Source organism: Aythya fuligula, chromosome 6 (assembly GCF_009819795.1).
Source record: "Aythya fuligula isolate bAytFul2 chromosome 6, bAytFul2.pri, whole genome shotgun sequence".
NCBI lineage: Eukaryota > Metazoa > Chordata > Aves > Anseriformes > Anatidae > Aythya > Aythya fuligula.
Window position 1 is genome coordinate 11204195 of NC_045564.1, and position 10727 is coordinate 11214921.

Here is a 10727-nt window from a genome sequence, read left to right on the forward strand (position 1 = left end):
CAGAGCCAATTCCTCTACAATCAAAGCATTCAGCTCCTCTGTCCAGAAGAGTCCTGGTTGTGATTAGAGCCACTGTGGGAAGAACAAATGTGTTATTACTGCCCGGATCTGTTGATGAACTCCTGTCTATAGCTCTTGGCTTTCAGGCCTGTGTTATGATAACGCTTGAAGAGAAGATGGGAGCCATTTAAAATCATCATGCTGTAATGTAGCATCCTTCACCCCAAGTCTTGGGAGGCAGAGTCAGTGTGCATTATTCCTTTCTCAGGAGCTTGAGTGAAGGAAAAGAAAAGAGGAATGCCTACAGCTGCTGCCCCAAGGAGATGCTCCAACAGTAGCACTGGAACACCAGAGCTGGAACCATGCAGCAGGGTCCTGGGGCCCGCAATGTCCTGTGCAGGGGAGAAAAGCTTGGGGAGGGACCAGCGGAGGGATATGTGGAGCAGCGGGCTGACACTGCTGCTCCAGCTACTGGGGTGTCTTCCAACGGAGGGACAACACAATGAGCGTGCTGTGGGTGCACGTTCAGATGGCTGTCATGTTCTGGGATGCTGTTCTGCACAGGCAAGGGATGGAGGTTATTACCCCATAAGCTCTCTATCCTGCTCCGGGGGGACGAGGGATGGAAATTGCCATGTGTCTGTGTTCAGACTTGTAGCCCTCTTAGTTCCAGTGTTTTCTAGGGTGAAGGCTGTTGTTTTACAGAGCGTGTGCACATGTTGTTATCCTGTCTGGCCAAACTGTCTGGAAGGAAGCATAGAGCATAGCAGGTATAAGTTAAAGCTGTGATGATGTTGGAGGAGTTTATAGTGACTCTATGTTCAAATGATGGCTCTGAAATATGTGTTCCCATGGAACGTGGGCTTCAGGCTGTGTGAAAGCAGCTGCTGGCTCTGGAAACAAGTTCTCCCTGAGAGCAAGACTCTTAATTTGGGGTGACACTACTGCAGCAGGGGCCGGTGCTGCGCACTGACCTCAGCAGCTCGGATGTAGCAAACCCAAGCTCTAACCATGATTGGCATTTTTGGTTCGGTTCCTCTCTGGTGTGCTCCACAACCTCTGTTGCTCATCCCTGCTCTCACTGCCGGTGGGCAAGGAGTGCACAGGGGTTCCTGCGGTGGCTGCAGCACCTACACCAAGGCTGCAGAGCAGCAAACACAGACCTGGTGCTGCTCATATCTCTTATCAAGGGTTTCAACAGCAAAACCCCAGACCAGAGGTGAGCTTGATATTTGCTCGCAGAGATGAAACATGGCAGAGGCTTTGTAAAAAAAAAACTGCTCCCTGCTGTCTCCTGCTATCAGATGCAGGCAAGCCCCAGTCCTCCCCCCGAGGAGACTTCTGCTCACTGCCGGCCAAAGCAGCGGTCTCTTGATGGGATCCATGTGTTGCTGATGAGAGGTCTGGAGAACTTAATCACCCCTGGTCTGGGGTTTTCTGTAAAGCATTCCCACAGCCTTCAATTATCTGGATTCTCCAGAAGAAACGTGGGAGGCTGATTTCCCCACAGGGTTTCCAGTGACTTCCACAAATCCTTCCTTCCCCATTTCCCTTTTCTAGACCCTTTCATCCTTCTCATTGTGCTTGTCCTTTTGCCTCTATGCGTGTGGACTATGCTATATCTTGATCACAGAAGTGCCTTTTAGTTTTATGTATCCTACAGAAATGACATTGAATCTGCCCTCATGAGGTGGGGAAGAGTGCAAGTATGAGCAGGCTGCTTTGATGGATGTTCGTGTTTGCCTGACCTAACACACTGTTTAACTGCTAAACCTTTAAACTCGTCCTGAATGCAGACTGTTGAGCCTGACACGATCACTGCCGCGTTTTTAGGATAGGCACAACCTATTTACGTTGTGACTTCCTTAGGCCTTGGACCAGGGCTGGAGAAATGGCACGTTTTTAATGCAGTTACACTAGTTGTGCTGCTGCACACCGAGACACTCAGGGAGGTAAGGCCAACCATTTCAGGACCCTGAGCTGTATGTCAAAGAAAGTGAGTGAGTGCATGCCTGCACTTTCACCTCTCCAGTGTTAATTTTGTTTATCACACACTAGAGCTGGAAAATCTCAAGCCTGTTTGGGCTGGAGATGTTCCACTGGCAGTCTTAAGGAGAAGTAGTTTAAACACAAGGTGCTACTTATCACTAGCAGGTGATCAAAATTACTTCGTTTGATGTTGCAAGTTGGGTTCAAATTAATGCTCAAATGAAGGACGTGGGCATTCAGTTAAACAGGTAACAGGATATGTCAAATCCCCAGAGAAAAATCTTTTAATTTTCTTGTGACCCTGATCTCTTGGGCTGGTTTGAGGTATTGTCAAAAAAGAATCAAGGGAATAGTGGCAATACTGCCGTCCTTCTGTACCTCTCTATTGCTGACTTGCTCTGCGGGGTATTTGCTTATTTTGTCTCAGTAACACATTAATAATGCGACCCATTAGGTTTGCTTTGCAGGAGGACCTTGGAACCAGGTCACAGAAGAGTTTTTTATTTTATTTTTATTTTTATTTTTTTAACACTGACGGATCTAATGGTATTATATTTTTTGTGTGCATAAATCTTCTGCTTGAATTTTTACGACACTTGGTGGAAATGTCATTTCCTTGTCAGTCATAGCAGGTTCACTGATGATAGACTTTTATTGCAGTGTTGTCTTTGGCTGAGAGGAATCTTCATTATACAGCTATACATTTCTTGATCATCAGACTATAGCTACAAATGAGACGAGGTCCTCTGATGTTTTACGCTAGAGCAAAAATTGGAGTATTGTAAGGGAAGAGGAGGTGTTACATGTTGTGCCAAGAGCACACGCACCCTGCTCTGCTGTACGTGACCTGAAGAGCTGGGCTGGGAAGTTGGGAGCTCTGGAGGGTTCCCTGGAATCACATCAAATACGTGGAAAGCAGCAGCGTTGAACAGTGGAAAAGCTTCACAGCTGAGGAACAGTTCGTTCCCTGTGCTCCAGCTGGAGGCACATCTCCTGACATACCCTCTCAAGAAGACACAAATTAGCTGCAAATTGTCTTTATTAGTAGTTTTTCCTGTGGCAAATTTGGCCTTGCATTCAGGTCATGAATGAGGTCTTGATGGAAACCCTTGCTCCAGGACTTCACTCATCTTCCAGAGGGTTTGGGTGGCAATGTTGTCAGTAAGTAGCTAGAAATAGTTGTCACCACTGCAGAAACACCAGGGAGATTAATGTTCAGTCTTACTTGTTGTTGTAGTTCACCTGTGCAGTGTCTTCTGTCCCTCTAGTGACATAGCTACAGTGGGTTATCTCAGAGCTTGTTGTCAGGCTTAGGCAAGACAACAGATCCATGGATTTCTGTTTCACTCCCTGTTTTCTGTTTTAAAGTGTCAGTTTCTGTCAATGCAAGAGAAACAGCAATAGCAGTCCTCAAAAGGAGACATGCAAACCTTCACACCTGCTTTACCTGCTAGAGAAGAAAAGTGCCCCTCATTGGCTACACTTCTTGCTTCCATTGTGACAGCAGTAGTGAATCCCAGTGAAAGTCAGGGTTTTTTTTTCTGTTTTTTTTTTTTGTTTGTTTGTTTGTTTGTTTGTTTTCTGTGAATTTTAAGAGAATACAGTACAAAGTATAAAAAGGAGGAATACAGTAAATTCTATGACTCTGTGACTCCAAATTCATTTAGTTTCAGTCAGTACATCTGTCTCCAGCTGGGATCCATCAGCTAATGTGTGCATTAATCAGCTCCTCTTCTCAACCCTTGTTGGCCTCCTTTCTACCTGCATCCAAAAGCTCCTGTGTTTTTGGAAGGAGGGGGATTATATTTTCCTTTAACCTCTTTCAGATAAAAATTAGAAGCTTAATGTATAGGTGGGGAGAGAATCAAGGGAAGGGTTTTCAGAGGTTTTGTGCTCCTGGGAGGCAAGGCTCTCTTGGGAGGAGCTGACAAACCTTACCTTCTGCCTTCAGTACTGAGCTGGGCTCAGCCTGACATCTGTGCTAGGGCACTGTGTGCTGAAGCATCCCAAACAAGGGCAGCCACGCTCAGTTCTCTGGGAGGTTGTTAGGATTCAAGTTTCCCAAGAAGCCAAACATAATACCTTCTTTTGGTAAGTGTCTTTAATTACAAGTTGCATCCTTGAAGTCCAAATTTTCTCTTAGGAAGACTCAGAGTTTCCTAAAGCCAGAAAAAAAAAAAAAAAAAAAAAAAAAAAAAAAAAAAAAAAAAGTCCCCTTTGTGGCTTCAAGGATTTTTGCATATTTCCTTTCTAATTCCTTTTTACTGGTCTCCTTGAAATGGGAATTACACATAATCTGTCCCAAGGATTCATCTGTATAGAAGTGTTGATACTGGAAGCATTCACTGAAGACCCGAGGGCAGCAGAACAGTGTGGTTACAGAGAAACAAAGCTGGGATTAAAGACAAGATTAGCATTTCAAATAAATCAGCTCAATTGTTGAGCCCTAATGTGTCCTTGCCAGGCCACCAGACTCCTGAGGGAAGTCACTCCAACCAGGGCCAGCCTACTCCCAGCCCTGTTGTACCCCCACATTAAGGGGAAAGCCTTTTTATTTTATTATTTTTTCCTATCTGAACCCTTTCAGCCCCCTCTTTTCCCAGGCAAAGGCACTAATTAATTCCTTTCCTTTCTATTTATACCTATTACTCACTGCAGAACAGTGTCCCCCAGTAGATTTATGGTTCAATATAATGAGTATGTCTTGAGGGAATATTATTCATACAGTTAGCTGAAATCTAACAGAGAAAGTCTATATTTTATTTGTAACCTTAGCCAGAGTAGTCATTTCATAGGGAGGCAGTACCTCCAGGCTCCAGCAGTGAAAAAAGCAAATGTTTAGATAGAAGTTCATCGGCAGAAAAAGGAAACTGAAATCTCTTTCTTGTACATGGAGCTAAGGACCTTGGGTGCGGCGGGATGTGACTAAGTTCAAAAATGTACATTTTTTGAACCATCACTGGTAAGAGACTGTGGAGGGGAGTGAGGTTTCCTCTATAAACTATGTGGCTTTTTTTCTCCTAATTTCATGGAAACACCACTGTAAATTTTTCCTTCTTGTTTCTCTGGTGACAAGAAAATAAAACAAATGCAGCTGGGTCATTTTGCTCTTGCTGTATTTCATCATGAAGACCCAAAAATGTGCATTTTTAACTCTTTCGCTACCGTGGGCTATGCAACTAAAGCTCATCTGAAAGCCACGTAAAGATAGTTAAGGATTACCCAGTGTGTACTGCAGGTCACAGTGGCATTAGTTGCTCTCAGGGTCCTGCCTCACCAGGAAGCTGGAATGCAATTGCCTCACTGTGCAGAGGCTCTTCCCACTGATTTGGCAAGCCTTGGGACTCAAAGGTCTTGCCTGGCTTAATGGAAAAATGCTCTGCAAGAGATGTCAAAAAGCACGGGTTGTGAAAGTGGTAAAAGGGAAAATGTTCTGGGAGAAAGGGCTTCAGTCTTGCTCTCTGCCCACACACCCCTTGGACGGCTGGACTCACCTATGCGTGTTGCTGCTGTGCAGCATCTCTGGGAGAGCTGCGTCCACCTGCACTTAAGCTGGTACTGAAATGGCTGAGCTCAACGCCACACAACAGAGAGGAAGGCTGAATGGGAATATTTCTGTAGTCCCTAGGTGCCTTTGCACAGGGGTATTCCCAAACTGCCTGCCTTTTCCATCTATTGCACAGTTGCAAGGAGAGACAGGTTTTCAGAAATACGAAGTCGGAAGCTCTGTCTAATGGCTGGAGTCTGTGTGAAGACTGCCCTGCTTGTGAAAGTGGAGGTGTCATCCTAGGTGGTACTTGCCTGTGTCTGTGACCTATCGCTGCAAACCTGCCTGGCTGTTCAGTGGAGACAGACGTGACTATTAGCGACATTGGTGTTAGGGGGTTGATGTTAGGGGTTAGGGTTGGTGTTAGAGTTGTTAGGAGACAGAAGTGGTGAGCCATTAGGACACTGTAGAAAGGGTGACTGTAGAAAATGTGCCTGATGTCTGACTCTGAAGGTGAAGTAGTAACAAGTTTACAAGTATGGTCTCCATTTCAAAATGGTCAAGAATTCAAAGGAAATGTGCAGCAAGTATAACTTGCCATAGGAGTTCTGGAGAAGCGCTGCAGTTTATTTGAGACAGACTTCTTAAACTGATCACAGGAAATGAGATCTTGAGCAGCGAGGAAATAAAACTTGGAGCAAGGGTCTCTGCACAAGTGAAGCATAAACAAGCACTTCAGGAAGTTGATTAACCGTGGTCTGGAAACCAACGCTGCCTGAGCACAGCTAGACACGAGGCCTGCAGTCCTGCTGGCAGTCCGCGTCAATGTTACCCTGATACAGGAGATGGCAACAAAAACTGGAACACATCAGTGCCCTGCTGGTGGCTTTAAGGGTGTCTCCTGTAAGGTCCTCTGGAACTTGTGCAGTATAGGACCAGAGGAGGAACCAACACCTCCCATTCTGGCTGCTCCTTTTTGCACTGCCTTGTCCAAACAATGCAGAGTCTCTGGGATATCATCCTATGGGGATCTTGAGCTCTAATGGAAAAATACATGGTCATAGACCTGGGTCTGCACCTGGCAAGGCTTCAGTAATGCTGTAGGTTGGGAAATCCTCAAAGCTGTTTAAAACAAGTTCCTGGAAACTCCAAACAGTACTTCTTTATGTGCTAGTAAACAAAAAATTATGGGCACACAAATGCTGTGTATAAAAACTGGGTGTTAAGTAAATAAGAATTGCAATAGCATAGGGGACTTAAAAGATAACACCAGAATATTAAAATAGGAAAAAGTATGCAAAGCCTCAGATTGCACTTTTATGTTCATGATGACTTTCTAAACATCCTGGAGCAGTTGGTTTAATGGCTTAAATCCCAGGAAATGCTGATAGAACACAGAGTCAAATTAACGTTTGCTTTTCCTTTGAAAAGATTGTCCTTTATGTCTCATTTTACTGCAATTCAAGACCAGCAAGAAGAGTGGGGGCTGTTGCTCAGGTTTGTACCCTTTTTACAGATGCATGAGTGTGTTAGGTCATTGCTGACTGGGCCATGAAGCAGGCACAGCAGTGTCTGTAAATGCACGGGTGATGTTGTCAAAGGTGTCTGCTGCAGAAGAAGAAGAGGATGAAGCTTTCCTTAGGAACCCGGAGGAATCCTTACAGACACAGGCCCAGGTACTCAAGACTGAATTTAACCACCTCATTATCTGCTGGGAGGGCAACGTGGCTGGGCATAACTCTTACAAGAGGTTTCTTCAATTGTTCAAAGGCAATTTGGGGTTGGAGGTTGTCAATGAACTGACTAGGGGAGATGCTCTTTTGGACCTGCTACTTGAACACACGTAAGAACTGGATGAGGATGTGAAGGCTGAAGGCAGCCTTGTCTGCAGGGTCTACAAGACTGTAGAACTTAAGATCGTGAGGGAAGAGAGCAAGGTAAACATCAGAATTACAACCCCAAGCCTCAGAAGAGCAAGGTTTTACCTGTTTGGGCTAGGCATACAAACACATTACCTGTACATGTACAAATTGATTTACGAAACAAGAATTTTCAGAGAATGGAAGCTATAAAAGGGTGTAAATTCCACTGTCTGGTTTCTAGTCAATGAAAATGCTGAGATTATCAACAGCATAATTGAAAATATTTGAAAACCAGTGTTCATTTTTTCACTAAGAACTTAAAAAATCTTGGACTCATCTTTGGTCTTCTTAACATATTTAGAAAAGAAGACTCTTGGAGACCAATATATAACCTCAGAAACACATGAAGGGTAGATGGAGTTGCAGACAGTCAGGGCACGAAGGAACTACAGTAGTTATTTTTCCAGAGAGCCACACCAATCACATGAATTTGTTTCAGATTTATGTGGTTTAAAACCAAAAGTCTGCATTTTACTGGGGGCTACAACTCAGATGTAAAAAAAAAATAAAAATAGCAGCTACGCAGTTTAGAAAATAACAACTATACACATGTATCACATTTAAGCCTACAAGTGTGGGAGTGTAGCCATGGGGGTCGACAAGCCCCATGGTTGGTGATACAAGGGGATGTAAATGAAAAAATAGCCATCTGTGTCTGACTGACTCCTTTGCTTCAAACTCTATGCAGTCACAGATGAGAGCAGAAAATCGATCAGTTTTTTCCTTCTCTTTCTGGTCTTCATCTTCTCACATTTCCTGTCCCTCCATTTTAAATATGTTTGAATACTAAATGTCTGTTCAATATGCAGCATTCGCTGTGAGCAATAATAATAGTATCTATCTCAGATATATAGGGGACGAGCAACTAATCCACATCAATGCACATTCTGTGCAAAAAAAATATATATATATATTTATATATAAATATACATATGTGTATATATATATGTTTCCATGAGATTTGCAATTCCACTGTAAAGAGAAAAAATAAATAAATAAATACTGAGACGCTATCTTGGATTAGGAACAGAAGCCACAGAAAAGTTAGAGATAGTGGATGAGGTTCTCCTGAGTGAAGGGGAGTGATTCTTCACCTGGACAGACCTCCATACAGAAGCAAGCACTATGTACAAAAAAGGATCACTGAGCATAGAAAAAAAAGTCTTTGCCCTTCTTTATTTTCCTTTCAAAAAAAGGAAGATTAAAGAAAAACAATGTTGATATTGTCTCAAAAAGTTAATGCTCCGTGTTCTTTTTCATCTAGTGCTTCCTACATTCTAATGCCAATCAGAAGAACAAAAACTCAATGACAGAGAACTAGCTTGGGCATTTAATTCAGCTAGTTGTAAAAGAAGATTATAAAAAGCCCAACAAACCCAGGAAAAAAAAAAAAAAAAAAAAAAAAAAAAAAGAAAAAAGTGTTCCATTTTGAGGTTACTTTTTCTGAGTTTCTGTGTAAACAAGACATACTAAACCTTCATTGTTCTTGTATGTTAGAACACCATATCTTAATACATGTACTGACCAGATATGGCCAGCCATGCCATAGGTGTGAAGATAATATTCCTAAAAAAAAAAATCAAAATGGATACCTAGGTAGGTGAGAAAGACACAAATTAGCCTTTTAGTTGAAAAGTATGTGATATGAGGTGGTTTTGTAAGATATACAAGAATACTCATGGGAACAAGGTAGTATATCATGTCAAGCTGCAGAAAAAGGTTTTGGCTTGACATTAAAAAGTTCATGAAGTGTACAAAGGAAGTCAAAAACCAATAGGTCCTTTGGTCAAGGAACTACACACAAAAGTCAATGTCCACAAGTCAGTGAGGAAGAAGAGGGAGGTACAGAGGTCTGTGCCTGTGCCTGCCTCCTTTTTACATTTTTGGCATTCTTGCTGAAGAAAGAGCTTCTGCAGGGACAGATACACCTAGAAATAGACATATTTCTAGGATTTGAAGGATTAACTCTAAGTCTTAGGATTATTTCATGGATAAGAAGCAACATTGATTTGTACTTGCAGACACAACAGAGCTTGGACACAGCAGCAAAATGAGGAAAAGAAATGGCATGATACACAATGTGCACTGGATTACTGCAAGGTGAATGCGTTGCTTGGACACCTCCTGTGCTATTCAGTTAACCACTGTTAACAGCAGCTGGAACCCTGCTCTTCACTAAAGATGCTCAAAGGGGAAATTGGCCCTCCAGTCTGGAGCTGCAGCAGGCTTCCTGGAATGGGATGGCCCATGAAATCCTTCTTTGGTGTTCCAAGGAATCTGTAAGAAATGTCTTTTTTTTCTCAGGTAAGCTTATTCTTCAGTGTCCCTTTGTTCCAGAATGATTCCAGAATGAATCCAATGATTGTGTCAAGGTGCTTTGAGACAAACAGGGAAAGTGGCATGCACAATTCTCACTTATGGCTGTGGTTCCTATAGGCATTGCTTGAGTCTTCCTGATGAAGATGCTGACACAGAAGATACTCCAGAAATGTACCTTTTTAAGCACAAGCAGCTACACAGAATCAGGTTTATTATTTTCAATTGACTGTTCAGATATTTTTCACAAACACAATCGAGTTTCCTGAGCAACTTGTTCCTGTGGATGAGGACTAGTGGGTTAGCAGCTTACTCTGAGAAGATCTCCTGAGACAAGTCTTTCCCTTCTGTCACTACATGGGAGTAGAGGTAAATGAGAGTTAGCTTTGGTTTCCCCATTGTGGGTTCACGTTGCTCAAAGTTTGAAGACAGAAAGTCATGGTTCAGAGGATAATGGCCACGTTCCTTGAAGTCCTTACTGTTCTCCCTGTTTTCGTTGGATATTTCCCCCATCTTTCATTTAGTAGAGCTAAAAAATTACTCGTGAAATTAAAAAAAAAAAAAAAAAAAAAAAAAAAAAAAAAAGAATGAATAGAAAGAAGCAATACGCAGACATGGAGACTTGGATGTCTCTAAGTAAGTCTTGGCTATTTGCGAAGGGTAAGATGCAAGTTACTCTTTTTTGAAATGTTCTTGACTTATTTGTTCCACTCAGGACACGTTACTAGGATGGGAAGAGGAGGAGGAAGGGGAAAAAAAGAGGAACACTATTTGATGGTATAAGTATGTGGGGCAGCAATGCCAGCCATGAAAAGGGGACTCTCATCATGGAAAAATGAGACTCTTCCAGCTTGTTTTAAAAAATTCCTTCAGCTCCAAACACAAGCGGCCTCACCCCACCCCAGCAGCAGATTGGTGGAGGAGACTGTCCTGGGGTGTTGGTAGACCCACAGTGACTCTCCGTGGATATCTCCAGCTACTGCAAACGAGGGGCTGCCTGACACGGTTTAGAA